Raw genomic sequence first — 15,509 nt, forward strand, 5'->3', positions numbered from 1 at the left:
TTATGTATCCCACATCCAACAAGAGTGTTACTTTTAAAAGACTTGAGTGATGTTTTATTTGACATTTTGGTGTCCAGTATATATTCAGGTATATAGTGTGGGTCTTTTTATTTTTTATCTTCTAAATTAAGAAAAAAAGATTTATTTATTTATTTGCACAAGAGTACTCACGTGCATGTGTGAGTTGGGAGAGGGGCAGAGGGAGAGGGAGAGAGAAATTCTCAAGCAGACTCCCTGCTGAGTGCAGAGCCCAACACGGAGATCGATCCCATGACCCCGAGATCATGACCTGAGCCAAAGTCAAGAGTCAGCTGCTTAGCCAGCTGAGCCACACAGGGGCCCCCTTGTAGGTCTTTTCTTAAGTAATCAGAATCCCTACCAACTTTTCCCTAAGTTATAGACTCTATAACCACATGTGATAACTATATGTTCTGAACCCAAACCGAGTAGGATAAGTGGTCCAACTGACTCTAGGGCCCTGGGGAGGTTGGGAGAGCTGAGTGGTAGTGGAGGGTGACTGGGAGCAGACTACAGAGTAAGAATCCGTGCCTCCAGACATACCAGAAACTGTATGGCTGAAGCATCTCACCAGTATCACTGCTCATCACCAAGATTTTAAGGAGATTTTCACTTTTTTTCTCCATACAACATGAAGACTTTGAGTGTGGAGCGATCAGTCGCCCTAGTTAGGACGAGTCTGTCTGTCCCACCGTCTTGTTGATTTAGCTTCCAGGGACCCCTGGGATACTGTTTACCTTTCAGAAGACACTTTGGGACAAAGACTCTAACTCTGGTACCAAGAGGGGGGATAGGGAGAGCCCTGCAGGCAGCAGCTGTTGGCAATGGCCCAAAAGCTTCCGTCTTCTCCCCGAGACACTATACCAGTGTGGCCATTTTGGATCCTGAGAAAGGAGCCAGGAGTTGTTGGTACTATTACAATTCATTAAGTCTTGCTTTGAAGTCGGGAGCCCATATTCCCGGGGAGGCGCCCCTGCGGAAATGCAGAAGAGCAGAATGCTCGCTGGCTGTAAAGGGATGAGGCTCTTCTGGTTGCTGCCCGTGCTCTGTGTGTGTGTGTGTGTGTGTGTCTGTTAGGGGATCACCCAGAGGGAGGTTGAGGTGGGGCTCAGGGCCCTGAGGGCTCTGGCCGCTTGCCCCTCCCTGAGTTTGAGCCCTTGGCCTTGAGGGGGTGGCTTTGCCCCAGCCCTTTATTTATTTATGCTCATCGAGTATCTGTCCCCACTGGCTGCAGTGTGTCCTCAGGTGGGTCACCGGGAGCCCAGGGTTCCTGTCTCCTGCACCAGTGCGCTGACGGTTAAATCCAATGGCAGACGGGATAGAACATTTAAACTCCAAGCTGCACTCAGCGAAGTGTGCTCTGAGAGTAAGCCGCGTGGGCACGCTGAGAAATGCAGAGTCTCAGGCTCCAGTCCAGACCTACTGAAGCAGAGCCGTTCCAGCCCCGCAAAGCCCGAGGCTCGGGGAGCTGAAGTTCTCCCCGTAGCTGCGGAAAGAGCAAGCTAGAGTGAAGTTTCCCGCAGTTACCTTTGAAATGACATCTTTTCCGGGAGCCTGGCTGGCTCAGTGGGTTAAGCATCTGCCTTCGGTTCAGGTCATGGTCCCAGGGTCCTGTGTTGGAGCCCCACATTGAGCTTCCTGCTCAGTGGGGAGTCTCTTTCTCCCTCTCCCTCTGCCCCTCCCCCTGCTTGAGCTCTTTCTCTTTCTCAAATAAATAAATAAAATCTTTAAAAAATTATTTAATGAAATGGCATCTTTCTGAGCAACAGCTTGCCTCTGAAGCACATGCAGACACAAGGACCCTACCTGTGACTCTCACGTGGCCCAGCAGGGCAGAGATCATCATTCCCATTTTGCAGAAGTGACCGAGTGCCGAGGTGAGCCCACCGCCACAGGGCCCAGGCGTCACCTGGGAGTCAGAGTGAGGCTCAGGGTGCTTTTCTCGTCGCTGTCAAACCACCGTGGACCAGGGAACGCCTCTGGAGGGAGGACAGGCGAGGGGACTCATGCGGGGAGCGAGTCTGGATGTTGTATGTGGCCTTGCAACTGCTGGGGGGCTGTTAGGGCTCATTCCCTGACACGGATGCAGGGGTGGGGGCGTGACGGGGCTGAGCACGCAGGGCCTGGGAGCTGTGGGATGGAGCTCCCCACCAGGCCCCGGACTGCACCCCGTGGTGGGCCTCCTGGGGCACCCTCTCACTCTGCCTCAGGCCTGGAGTAAGCACTGGTCTGGCCTGACCCTGCTGTACCCTTGGAGACCCCCAGAGGGGGGACCCCCCCGGCTTTCCCTGTCACAGGCCAGGAAACTGCTTCGTAACCTGGGGAGTGGGGAATGGGGAAGCCAGGGTCTGGCCCCCATGCCCGTCTGACTTCAATGCGCATCTGTGTGCCCAGTTCCTTCTTAAAGCTTTCTGCAGGCGGCTCAGATCCACTCTGCCCCTGGGAGACATGCTTGCTTGAAAGAAGGAAATCTTTACCACGGGCATTTCATGACAGGTTGAAACATGGCACTTGGAAGTAAAATATTCCTAATGATACCTTCTTCGCTGTGTCTTCGGCTTCTCTTATGGGCTTCTGTGCCCTGAGGATGGCCCTCGGGGAGAAGGTCATGCTGTGTTGGGCTGGAGTGTCCCCGAGCTCACCCTGTGGGCAGCAGCCTTCTGAGTGCGCTGTGGGTGGCCTGTGACCCAGGGAGAGCGCCTGGCCCTTCTGATATCCCTTCCCAGTTTGAAGCCGCGACTGGCCGGCATTCCCCCTAACTGATTTTTTGAACATTTATTGCATGTCCCACTGGCCACCTGGAGGAGTCCGAAGGCTCATAAGTTGGGCCAGAGGACACGCGGGGCCTCCACGGAAGCGGTCGTTCCAGGGAAATAAGAATACTGGTTTTGGTATACAACCTATACTTTATAAACGATCACTGGGACAGCAGCAAACACGCCTCTTGACAGAGTTAACGAATCTGAAAAAAAAAAAAAAAAACAGGAATTTGCATTTCTTTTTTGCTCCGTTTTGGCGAGTTAAGATAACTGAATGAGAGAAAACATCCTTAACTAAACTTGAAAATGTGGAGTGTGAAACTTCTAATCTGAAGTCCTTCTGGGACCAGAATGGCCAAACATGACCCTTAGAGGGCTTCTTTCGAAGACACAATTTCAAAAGTCCCTCACCAGGCTTCCCTAGGTCCACAGACACCCCAGCCCCATTTCTCTCTACAGGGGAGCTCGGAGTGTCAGTTGTAAATTGATTTCCAAGGAAATGCACCCCCCTACCCCGTGCCCCTCTCCCAGGTGGAGGGACTCAGGCTTCCAGAAATCCCCCAGGGGATGTCTGCTGGTCTACAGCGTTGGAGAATGTCTCAGAGAAACTGCAAATGTGTCTGTGACTGAGCTAAGGCAATACCACAGCTGCAGCAAACACGCCCAGAAAAGCGTAATCTCTTCCACATGCTGGAAGTTTCTCACTCCAGGCCAGAGTGGGCGTTCCTGGTGGGCAGGCAGCTCTGCTCCAAGCCGCCACTGGGGGATGCAGGCCCTCCCCATCCTCGTGGCTCCGCCCCCTGGCAATGAGCTTCCCGGGTGTCTGGGTTCATCCACGCCCAGCCTGAAGACGAGACAGAGCGTGGAGAAGCCCACGGAGAGCGACTTGGGTGGTTTTTATGGATCAGGCCTGGAGCCGGCTCACAACACCGTTGCTCCATCGGGGTTTCTCAGGCTCCGTCCTCCTGACCTTTCGGGCTGACCGTTCTTTGTTGTGGGGCTGCCCTGAGCGGGATGTTCCCTGGCCTCTGCCCCCTCCTCTGGTTGTGACAACCGACGATGTCTGCAGACATTGCTAAATGTCCCCTGGGGAGCAGAATCACCCTGGCTGAGAAGCCCTGGGTTGGAACTCAGTGGCGCGGCCACACCTAACTACGGGGAGGCCGGAAACCCAAGTCTGGTTGGACGATCAGGGAGAAAATAAAGTGGTTTGGGGTCTGCTGGCCTATCTCTTTCGCGATGATCTTTAGTGCGGGGAAGACTTTCTTGTTGTGGACACATGGGCTGTCACAGAACCGTGGCCCACCGGGGGAGGAAGGCAGGTGATCAGGCGAGGTTGGAGAGAAGGTGCAGAGAAGGAGGAAATGGACGATTTGGAACATCCCCTTACAGTTCACGAGCACTTTCTGCGGCCCACAGCCCTGTCTCAGGAAGGGACTTTGGTAGCTTTGTCTTACCTGAGGTCCCCTGAATTCTGCAGAAGGCAGAGCAGCCCGGGGGGAGAAGGGGAGACGTGGGAGTCTGGCATCTGTGTGTCCTCTCTTGTCCTCTAGAAGCCCCGTAGAGAGGATGGTCCGTCGGCCTGTATCACGTTTGTGCGTTCCTATAATTTACACCTGAAAGAAAGCAAAAGGAAACATGTAGGAAGGTGTTTTCTTGCTTCTTTTATTAATGTTTACATGAGTTAATGAACATGCAAACAGATCTGATGAAAACATGTCGGTAATAAAACAACAAAGTTGGTTTTAAAGAAGGACGTCGCTGGCATGTGAGCAATCAGATCTGACCTCAGGCTGGAAAGGAGACAGGTTTTCCAAGCTCAGGACCTGCAGCCAGTGTGAGTGGAAGCGCAGAGGAAGGGGAGCTCAGGGGCATCCATCCATCCATCCGTCCGTCCATCTGTCCATCCAGTAAATGTTCTCTGAGCACCTAGTATGCTCCAGGCACTTTCCTAGGGACGTAGGGACCGCCCATGAGCAAAACCTGGGCGTGTACCAAATTCTAACTACAACCTGAGAGAAGTGCCTTCAGCTTTAGCAGTTCCATTTTAACATGAGTAAGAAGCCGAGGCTCAGAGAGGTTAAGTAACATGTCTGAGGTCACAGAGCCACTAAATGTGGGATCGGGGAGCAAAGCCAGGGGTGATGGATGTGCTGTCCTACTTCTCTCAGCCAAACAGTGAGGAGGATGATTCCCAAGTAGAGGAGGTTGACAGACCCCACAGGCCACATGTCCATGTCTGGTTGAGAGTCATGCTGGTGGTAATGAGACCTTGCCATTTTGTTCTTGAAAGCACTGCCAGAGAAGACCTGACTAGAATGATCTGGAAGCTTCTGGAAAACATGGGTTTGTAGACTTTTCCACCCCTAACTATTCCATAAGAATCTGGGGCTGGGATGAGGAATAAAGCCAGGATTTACTTACTTACTTTCTTTTTTTTTTTTTTTTTACAAGATTCCTAGACAATCCTGGGGTTGGGCTTTAAGCTCCCCAGGCCCCCAGCTTCTCAGCAGAGGTGAAAAATGTGACTCCAGAACCCACATTTTAGATACGATCCCCCGGGTGATCGTTCTAACCATATGGTGACGAGAAGTGGCCATCTGGTCATGTAAGGAAGGTTCTGGTGTTTGGGGACATCGAAAGTACTCCAGGAAATAACCACTCAAGCTCACGCATGTCCCATTGAAAAACACCGCCGCTCAGCATCAAAATCAATTCGTTCATTCACTTTTGAGTGCAAACCACACAGTACTAGACAGATCAAACAATGAAATTTTAAAAAACCAAATTGAGGGGTGCCCGGGTGGCTCAGTGGTTGAACGTCTGCCTCTGGCTCTGGTCCTGGTCCTGGGGTCCTGGGATCGAGTCCCACTTTGGGCTCCATGCTGCGCGGGAGAAGCCTGCTTCTCCCTCTCCCACTCCCCCTGCTTGTGTTCCCTCCCTCGCTGGGTCTCTCTCTGTAAATTAAATACATAATTAATAAAAACAAAACAAAATAAAACAAATTGAGCTGATCTCTGTGTTCGGATGGTGATCATGTTCTGCTTTTCGTTTTCATCTCCTACACTTTCTAGCCACACTTCGGTTCCTCCTGCTGTTCTCTGCAGGCGAAGTGCTGGCAAATACAGTCTTCGCTGTTTTGTAAGAGTTGGGTGCGTCAGCCACTTGTGGGGCCCTGGTCTGCCTTTTCTGGCCCTGCCAGCTGTGACCCTGACCTCCCCAGGATTTCTGCGGGCCGGGTCGGCCTCAGCAGCCTGACTTTTCAGGAGAGCTCACAGCCAGTATACAGTAAACCTCCACTCTGCTGAGCAAAATCATTGTAAATCCAGCGCACCAGGAAAAAAAGGCCCAGATCTCCTCACACCCGGACTAGAGGCTGCAGACAGCCCTTGTTTCCCTGAGGCCGAGGCCGGGAGCTGCGGCTCCGAGGCGGTCTGGGGCCCGGAGAGCAGAGAAGTGGGACAAGCGGCCTCCGTGTCCCCAGAAAGGGGGTGAGGGAGGTATGTCCTCCTTGGCTGGAAACCAGCAGCCTGCTGGGGAGGGGGAAAACAGCCCAAAACGCTTTTGGTGCAGCTGCCTCGGTGGTCATATCAGCTTCATTTATTTGGGGGGAAAGGTACAGTTTATCCCAATTTTTTTTAAGCTCAGCAAACCTTCAGCTTCTGTCCTTTCTCTTTGTCGGTGGCACGACAGTATGGCGATTTAAGAAGGACGCGGAGGCTCTGACGTGGGGCCATCTCTGCAAGGGGACATTAGTGCTTCAGACCCTTCGAGGAGGGTCACAGGGTCACGCTGGCATCGGTTCCCGGGAAGTCCAGGGGAGCTCGCTGCTGGTTCCCCCTCAGCCTTCCTGGGGCCATCGAGTTAAGCCTTCAGGGAAAGGACCGCCTCTCGGAAGCCTGTCAGCGCCGGCCTCCTCGGCCCAGGATGGTTTCTCCGTGTTTGGTCTTCATGTGACGTAGAACTCACACTGGATTCCTTGCCTTTTAAAGTTTTATTTATTTTTTATTTTTTTATTCCTAGCTGAAGTGGCTTGTTGTGCTTCAGAAAGATTTTGCTTTTTAGGTCATAAAGTGGAGCTTGAAAACTGGAAAAGGGTTTTTTGGTTTGGTTTTGTTTGAATGTCTTGACTGTGTGCTGATTGTCCGAAGGGTCTGGGAGTAAGGGATGAGAGCGACAGGTCTGCGAGCGGAGGGGTCCCCAGGGGCGTTGGACCTGTCATGAGGGGCGGGCAAGGAAGGTTCCACCTCAGGCTCAGGGTCAGCGCTGAGGCCTTCACACACTCATTCTCCCTCCTGCCAACCTTTCTGGTTCTCTGTACAGCCCACACCCTCGGAATGTTCTCCTCTAACGAGTGCCGGGAAAGCAGGTCCCCGCATGTCCCCTGTACCCTGTACCCAGCTATGTATGCTGTGTGTGGCACAGAGCTCAAGGGTTCACACACAGGGATGACGTCAAAAGTTGGCATCATGAAAATTCTCCATTCTCTGTTCAGTAATTCTTGTTTTACCTTTTTAAAGATTTGTTTGTTTATTTATTTTAGAGAAGAGGAGGGCGGGAAGGGACAGAGGGAGAGGCAGAGAGAGAATCTCCAGCAGACGCCTCGCTGATCAGAGAGCCTACGTGGGGCTCGATCCCAGAACTCCAAGATCATGACCTGAGCCAAAACCAAGAGTTAGATGCTTAACCGACTGAGCCACCCAGGTGCCCCAGCGACTCTCATTTTAAAATGAGAGATCAGTGGCTCCAGCTGGTCCCATATCACAGGGAAAGGGGCAGTGAGAAGGGCGGAGGGTGTATTGGAAGATGTCTGGCAGAGCGAGGAATCCCGAGCGAAAAGGAAGGTTGGAGAATCTGAAGCTAGTACAGAAAGGCAGGACATCAGAGCCAGGCACAGACGAGTGTAACCGTTCACGAGTGGATATTGACCATCAGGGAATGATACCAAGTGTGATTCGATCCCGTAGAGATCAAGAGAAAACCAGTAATTGATTGCTTTTCAGAAAAACGGTGACACTCACAGGGTCTGTGTTCCGTTTTGTTGTTTAATTTTTAACGGGCAGCAACTCCCTTGCGTGTGCTTCTGGAGAGAAAATCGTATTTAGGGGTGATGTCCGGCTTTACCAGAAGGAGCATCACTGATAGATGGGGACAGACAGCATGGGACTTCTCTATGAAGTCATGATCTTTCCTAAATCAGTGTTTTCTTTCCTCCTGCAGCCCTTTGGAAATGTAAACAAATGTCAGCTCCGAGCTTTCCTGCATCTCTCCTGCTACAGATGGAATGTTCGTGTCCTCCCAGATTCGGGTGTTGAAGCCCGAAGCTCCAAAGCAATGGTATTGGGAGGCTGGGATCTGCTTAGTGTCAGATGGGGTCATCAGGGTGTCATTTTCTTCTAGCAAAACTGGGATCTGGCCATTCTCCTGCCCTGAGCCTCTCCACAGCTCCCCCCAGCTGACAGAAAGACGCAGAACTTCCTCTGGAAGCCCCCATCCTGCTGTCACCTCCGGTCTCTGTCACTGGGTTCCGTGACCCTGCACCTCTGCTCGAAGGTCCTGGAATGCCTCTTCCCCGACGGTTCACAGGAGGCCTTTGAGCTACTTCTCAAATCCTCTCCTCTGAGAGGCCCCTCCGGTTGTCCTCAGGCAGGGGCCGTACCCTCTTTTGCGCCTACACCTCCGGGGGTCTCATCCACCTGGCTAGACCACAGTGACTCCCTGGCGAGAGACCCATTTCTTATTCATCTCCTGTCCCCCTCAGGGACCATCACAGACTAGATGCTTCCAGATTAGCTACTGAACTGGTTAACTTTTCTATTCCTACGTATCTCCAGGGGGGAGATCTTTCCCACTCCCCCAGTGGCCTCCAGGGACAGGGAGGGGGACATTAAGAAATCTCAGTGTCGGGAGGGATGGCGGAGGATGGACAGTGGCCCACTGGTCACCTCTTCAGCCTGACTTCCAAGCACCATCTGTGCCTCTCAAAGCTCAGTCCTTAGTCCCTCAGTCCCTCACAAGTGTCTCCAGGCCTCCCCTGCAGGCCCAAGTGTGCTGCTCAGAACACTGGAGTTCCTGCATATCCCCCGATCTCAGCCACTCCCCAGCCTCATGGGAAGATCTCCCATTTCAGACTGAGATCTGCAAAACCTTTTGTGTCCTCAGCCTTCTGTCAGAAGAGGCCATTTCCCGCGTCACGCGCCCCCCCATGTGGGGTGCCCCCACAGGGTGAAGAACCCTCTGGGCGAGCAGTCGGCACACAGCAGACACAGTGAGCTCCTTCCAGATCTGCTCGCTACTTCTGGTTCACTGCTGTGCCCCGGCACCTAGCCCAGCCAAACACAGAAACGTCCTCAATGAGTGTTCATCGAATGAACAAAGGAAAGACTTTACTTCATTCTCTGTAGAAATAAAATGATAACAAATGAAAGACAACATCACCCACTCGCCAGTATCCATCATAAGAAACAGAAAGACCCAGATGTGTCTACTTCCTTCTCTGGAATGAAGAATGATGTCAAACGTTGATTGACTTATTTAATTGACACAAATCTTTTACCTCCAGAATATTCTACCTTGGCCTGGAGAGGTCCAGAGCCACCAGGTTTGCTGGCCATGTGGCACCTTTGGACCATTGGAGGGCCTGACTGGGGAGACACATGTCCTCTCTGGATTCGTGGTACCCAGAAAGCAGGGATAGAAAAGTGTAAAGGTTGGCTGGTAATTCGTTGCTTTATTATTATTTTTTAATTTTTAAAGAGGTTTTTTTTTTTTAAAGATTTTATTTATTCATTTGTCAGAGAGAGAGAGAGAGAGAGAGCGAGTGCATGCACACAAGCAGGGGAAGCGGCAGACAGAGGGAGAGGGAGAAGCAGGGTCTCCGCTGAGCAGAGAGCCCAATGCGGGGCTCGATCCTAGGACCCTGGGGATCATGACCTGAGCTGAAGGCAGAGGCTTAACAACTGAGCCCCCCAGGTGCCCCTTTCGTTGCTTTAAGCAGCTGATTTTATAAGGCCACAGGGGGTCAAAGTGAGCTTGTTGCTGGGGCTCTCGACTTACTCACATCCCAAGAGGACAGCATCGCCGGGCAGGGAAGCAGGTACAGCGAGAGCGCCTGGGTGACCGTGTGTCTGCTCTCGTCCTACGGCCCATACCTGCTATGCTGCTGGAAATCTCATTAAATTTTGAGCGTTATCGCTGTCATTTCAAAAGGGAGGGAGAAAACACATTTCCTTTTTTGTTAGTTTTAATGTCACTCCTTCAGAAGTTTATTCCCAGGGAACTCTCTGTCGATGCTCTGAAATTTCTGATTTATCTCCTAACAGAAGTCAGCATTTTCAGAGCTGGTCCATGATTGATCAGCAAGTTGGGAACTCGCCCCGGGAGGACACCGCGCCCCTGACATGTGCACTCAAATGATGTTTGCACTGAATCTTCATGTTTGGCTTCTCCTCTCCCCGGTAAAGCAGCTCTGCTCACACATCCTGTGGGTTCTTCCTTGAGTCAGGACCAGGCCGGTTCCCTCCTCGCCTTCTCCGTGCTCCTCCTGCTTAGTTCATGACCCTTTTGAAGATGAAGAATTGAGGCTATGTAATAGGGGAACGGTCAGGAGTGATCGGGAAACATCAAGGATCACAAAAGGCACCCACCTGCCTGTCTCCTGTTCTGCACGGAGCTACTCTGCTTCCATCCAGGGGAGGACATGTGGGGGGTGTGCGGCCTTGGGAGACCTCCGTGCCAGCTGGTCCCGAAGCAGAGGGGTCGTGCAGGGCCACTGGGAAGTCAGGCGCAAGCCTCCTTTCTGATGGGGATGCGTAAGACGTTACCTGCAGAGAACATCAGGCCTCCCGTTTTCTGAACAAGCTGGTGGGAAGTGTCAGCGCTAAGATGTGGTGAGAAGGTTGGGGTTCCGGGGCGGATGGAGAGAGTCGAAAGCGGGAGCACCCAGATTCACCCCTCCGCTGTGTTTGTGGTCGGAGGAGCGTGAGCGAGAGCTGTGGCGGGAAGACATGGTTGGACAAGTCATCCCGGAGGGAACTCCGAGTCCCCAAGCCACAGGAGCAGCCAAAAGTTACTTCGTTGTCGGGTATTGTTAAGAAGAGACTCAACAATAAACCAACCACTGAGCGCCCACGTGGGACAGATGTTTTCATTCATTCACTCACTCACTCATAGGGTGTGAGCATCAGCGCTGTGGCGACTACTGGGATGGGAGAAGAGAGGAAGATGCAGATTCGTGGTAGAGGCGGCTGAGCAGAGGTGTAAGCTGGGATGCAGGTGCTAAGTTCTGGGACAGAGGCTTGCTGGGGGCCGGGGACCCCGGAGAAGGGTGGGTGGGGTGGGAGACGAGACTTCCCCAGAAGGTGGGCCTTCCAAGACGGCGGGCGTGGAGGGCAGCCGTGACAATGAGCAGGAGCAGAGGTCCTGGGTGACACGGCCCCTGCCAGGGGCCTGTCGGAAATACCTAATGTGCTCCTTGCTCCGCAGGGGAGCACTGTCATTTTCCCTGGGGTGGTTTGAGCTTTGGGAGGGGAATTCAAGCAGAGGAAAGCGGGGAGGGCGTCGCAGAGCCTGCCGCTCCCACCGGCGTCCTCCAGGGCTCGGAGTGTGGATCCTGCCCCTTGGGCTCCAGTGCTCCGTGCAGGTTGGCACCGACGGATGTGCTCGGGGGTGATTCTGAAGCAGGTGAGGAACAAGGGAAGATTGGCTCTTCAGAGAGATCCATGCGGCCTGGATGGAGGGGTTGCCTGGAAGGAGTCGAAGAAGAGGCATTGGCCCGGGAATGGGGGATGCTGTGAGCCGGAGGCAGGAGGGAGGGCACGTAGTGCACTCCTTCAGCCCCAGTGCTTGTTCCAACAAGGACACTGAGGGTCCCAGTGGACCTCAGAAATACGGCAGGTACATTGCAGGATTCTAGTGCAGCTCTCCTGACTTCGCGAGGAACGGGCTCTCCATCACGCCACGGAAACTGAGCATGACCTTCTGTCCCCCCGGTTCTGTGATTTTTGTCTAAATCTTTCCATCCAGCGCCGCGGGTTAAGATGGGGTCTCTTTCAGGGTCACGGAAGGGAGAAACCTTTTCCTCTGAGCTTTTCCCTTTATGTTCTGCTTCAGTGGGCATTTGTGGGCTTTGAATGGAGAGAGCCCAGGCTCCTGGCTCACACGAGTTAACCAGCGGTCCAGAAAGCAAATCAGCTCATGTGTGTGGCCAGCCACGGCGGCTGCTGCCAGGGTCCCAAGAGAACTATCTGGTAAACAGGTGCGTCCCTGTCTTCCCTCAGGGCAGAGCTCGAGGCAGCGTGGCTCTCAGCAGCCTCCCCCGCCCCACCAACCATTCTCTCCTGTGCGGCACTGTCAGGCTTGCAGAATGGCATTGATTCACTTTTGACTGAAACGCGCATTTTAAATATTTAGTTGCTTCTGCTAAGTTTTGTTTAGAGTGAGTTGAAACTGGAACCTATGAGAGAAAAATGTAAAAATCTTCCTTAAACTCTGAAAATAAGTACACTTTTTGGCTAGGATCCAAGAGTGAGAAACTTCATCCAAGATGATAATTCTCTGGAAAAGCGAGGAAGAAGTCCCGGGGGAAGGGAGGAAGGGTTTTGACCGTAACTTGTCAGGAGTAAGTGCTGAGCAGGCTTTCTGTGGTGTCCTCCTTTCCCAAAGGGATGGGCTTTGGTGGACCTGCCCAGTGGCTGCTTCTCGGATTTCTGTCTGTGCCTTTAGGGAAAAGGTTGAGGCACTAACAGAGCTGGGTGGCCTCCTCCTTTTCCTTTGAAACCTACAATGCAATTAATTACCAGATTCACCCCCATGCACCTCCCTTTGATAAGGCCTGGTTTGCTTCTAGAAGCTTCTACAGAAGCCCAGTCGTCTTGGTGATTGCAGTTTCCTGCCCAGCTTGCAGCTTCCGGCAGGATGCACACGCATCCGCTGGGTCCCAGGCCAGCTTGAAGCCTCTGGCGTGTGCATTTACTGGTTCCTTGGGTAACAGAGGAAGAGGGAGTTGAACAGTATTCCATGTGAAGGAAAGCTCCCAGCTCTTGAACTGAAGTATGTAGTTAAAAGTACTTTGATTTTACGAAAGGTGGAGGGAATCTGTGGACAGAAGAGTTTGCTGGAGACCAAGACAGAAAAGAATGAGTTTTTAGTTCCAACTGTCTTCTTGTATTTTTTTTCCCCTTTCTCTTATTTCCCCAGAAATACAATGAAGGGAATTCTCGGTGGAAGCAGGTGCACTGAGAGCCATACCTGTGGACACTAACACAGTTGCATTTTTGTAGTGAAAATTAGCCAGAAACAGGGGAGAGACATCGGCAGTACTGATCCTGTCTTTACATAAAAAATGTTTTGCTCACCCTGGATTTTGCATTACTTTTGATTTCTTAAATACTACATTAAGTATGGCTTCTCTTGACTGCTGGGTTTTTGGACATCCCTTTCAATTTTGGACTCAATGCCTCCCAAACCCTCCCCCTAGTCCTGACCGGAGGCTGAGCCACTGTGCCCTTAACTGTTACTGTTACCTTAGCAAAGATGTCCTGATGGAGGGAAAGGAAATAGCCTCACTTAGGCCTCCCCTGACCCCTCTGCCTTGTCCCCCTGCTCCCTCCTCTGGTGCCATTTCCCCATCCCTCAAGGGCCAGCTCAGAAGTGTCCTTCACTATGAAGCCTTTATAGTTCTTCCCACCTTTGGAGAATCTTCTTCCCAGCCACACCCCCACAGCACGTGTGCTCAACCCTGTTCTCCCCGAGTGTGAATTCTCCCCACACCCACATCTGTCCTCCTCACCAGGTGGGGAGCTCGTTGAAGTCGGGCGCCAGGCTTTTTCATTCATGTCTTGCATGGTCTTCCTAGTGCGTGGTTGGTGGACACGCAGTGAATGCTTAAAATGGAGTTGCTGGTTGCCAACATGGTTTTGCTAAGTATTAATACACTGTGAGTTTGAAAAAAGAAACTGGCCATGTTTGAGTCCTTTCCCCTGTTCCTGTGACCAGGGGACCATTGCAGGGGGTGAGCGATGGGCGGCTTGTGGAGCAGACCAGGCTGGGAGAGGTGGTAGTGCCTGGGAGTGCAGGAATTCGGAAAATTGGGAATGTCATAACAGGAAGTCTTGCGGCTGGATGGAAAGGGTCGGGGGCGGGGGTGCAGGAGGCGTTCTGGAGGGCACAGACCATGGACGGCCCGTTCATCAAATACTTGCCAACCGATGACTGGGTTTGGCTGGTGGGGAGATAAGTGGTTGCAAACCACAGGTAGAGTTGCACTGGGAGGGAGCGCTCTGTAAGGAAAGGCAGGGGACTTTTGGGAAGGGGACTCGGGTACGAGAATGCCCCGGACCAGGGAAGATACGGACAGAAAGCGGGGAAATAATGATTATCTGACATTTTCTCAGAAAGTACAACTTCGGGGTGATCTGTACATATGTTTTTTCCTTTAAACTCAGCTCAGAGGAGTGAGGAAGTTAAATGCTGTGGAAAGTCCATTGTCAATTCCAGCCAAAATAACTGGATCATATTTTTAGTTTTATTGCTCTGGGATATTTAAGGACGATAAATAGGTTTCATAATGAGACTACAGGGCACGGATCATTTGGCTATTATAAGCTGGACTTCCGGAGAAGTAGTGAGCAATGATTTCAGAAGGTCATAAAATGGGAAAGCAAAAAACGAAAACAAAAACACTGGTCAGTTGGCATCCAAGAATGACTCAGGTCTGCGCCGCGACGCGTTGGTTACGGAGGACTCTGCAGCAAAGTGCTCCCCCGTAATGCCGACCCCACAGCAAACGCCCTCCTCGAGGCCGGGGGCTCAGAGTCTGGAACCGGGATGGCCCGACCGGGGCTGCAGTCCCCACTGCCTGCTCGGGTCCCCCGCGCTTCTCCACAGGCTGCCTGCGGTGGCGCGGGCCCGTGAGTTTCTCGCACTGGTGGAGGTGGTCGCGGGCGAGGTTCCGTTAGGAGGGCAAGCCGTGGGAGTGAGCCGTCAGGCCCGGGAAGGAGGGGGACGGAGCTGGTGCCCGAGCAGCTCCAGCTCTCCTGCTTAAGGTGATATGGTTGCACTGGGATGACCCGGAGGGGCCCCACCTGTGGAGCCCTGGCCCCGCCCCAGGCGATCAACCCTGCCGTGGTCAGTTCTGCGGCTCCTGCCAGGTGGTTTGGGGGCCTGGAAGCCCGCGGGGGGCATGCAGGGGAAGAGGGGTTCGCTGGCATGATGAGGCAGGGCAGCTGCGGGTTCTGGGTTCTGGTGAACCCCCGTACCATTCATGGCCTCATAGGAGGCTGCCACCGGTCCTGCGTGACCTGCCACGTGGCTGCCATGGGCATGGCCTTGGCAGGCAGAGTCTGCCTGGGGTGGGCTCTGGTGAGAAGACAGATCTCAGCTCCCGGCGGCTGCGGTCTGTGGAGGCTGTGGAAGGTACTGGACTCGGGCAAGGAGGGTGCTGTGTGGAAGGCCCTGTGGGGGTGCCCCCATCCCCACAATGAGGCTCATGCTTGCCGGGCTTTCTCAAGGAAGGCAGCTCGGCCCCGGGCTGCTGACTATCAGGTGGTGTCCAGAAGGCCTTTGGCAGGCCATGACCACAATAGCTTGTTTGCCTGAGGGCACAGCTCCATTGTGAGGGAAAGCAAGTCCTGGTTAAGTAATACACAGGGGGAGAGAGTTAGGGAAGCAGGGAATGAGAACATTCCTCTGGATCTGCAGGTCCCTGTCACCCTGGGAAGAACGTCTGAGGCC

The sequence above is a fragment of the Enhydra lutris genome, unplaced genomic scaffold, assembly GCF_002288905.1.
Source record: "Enhydra lutris kenyoni isolate GAN:26980312 unplaced genomic scaffold, ASM228890v2 scaffoldscaffold35, whole genome shotgun sequence".
NCBI lineage: Eukaryota > Metazoa > Chordata > Mammalia > Carnivora > Mustelidae > Enhydra > Enhydra lutris.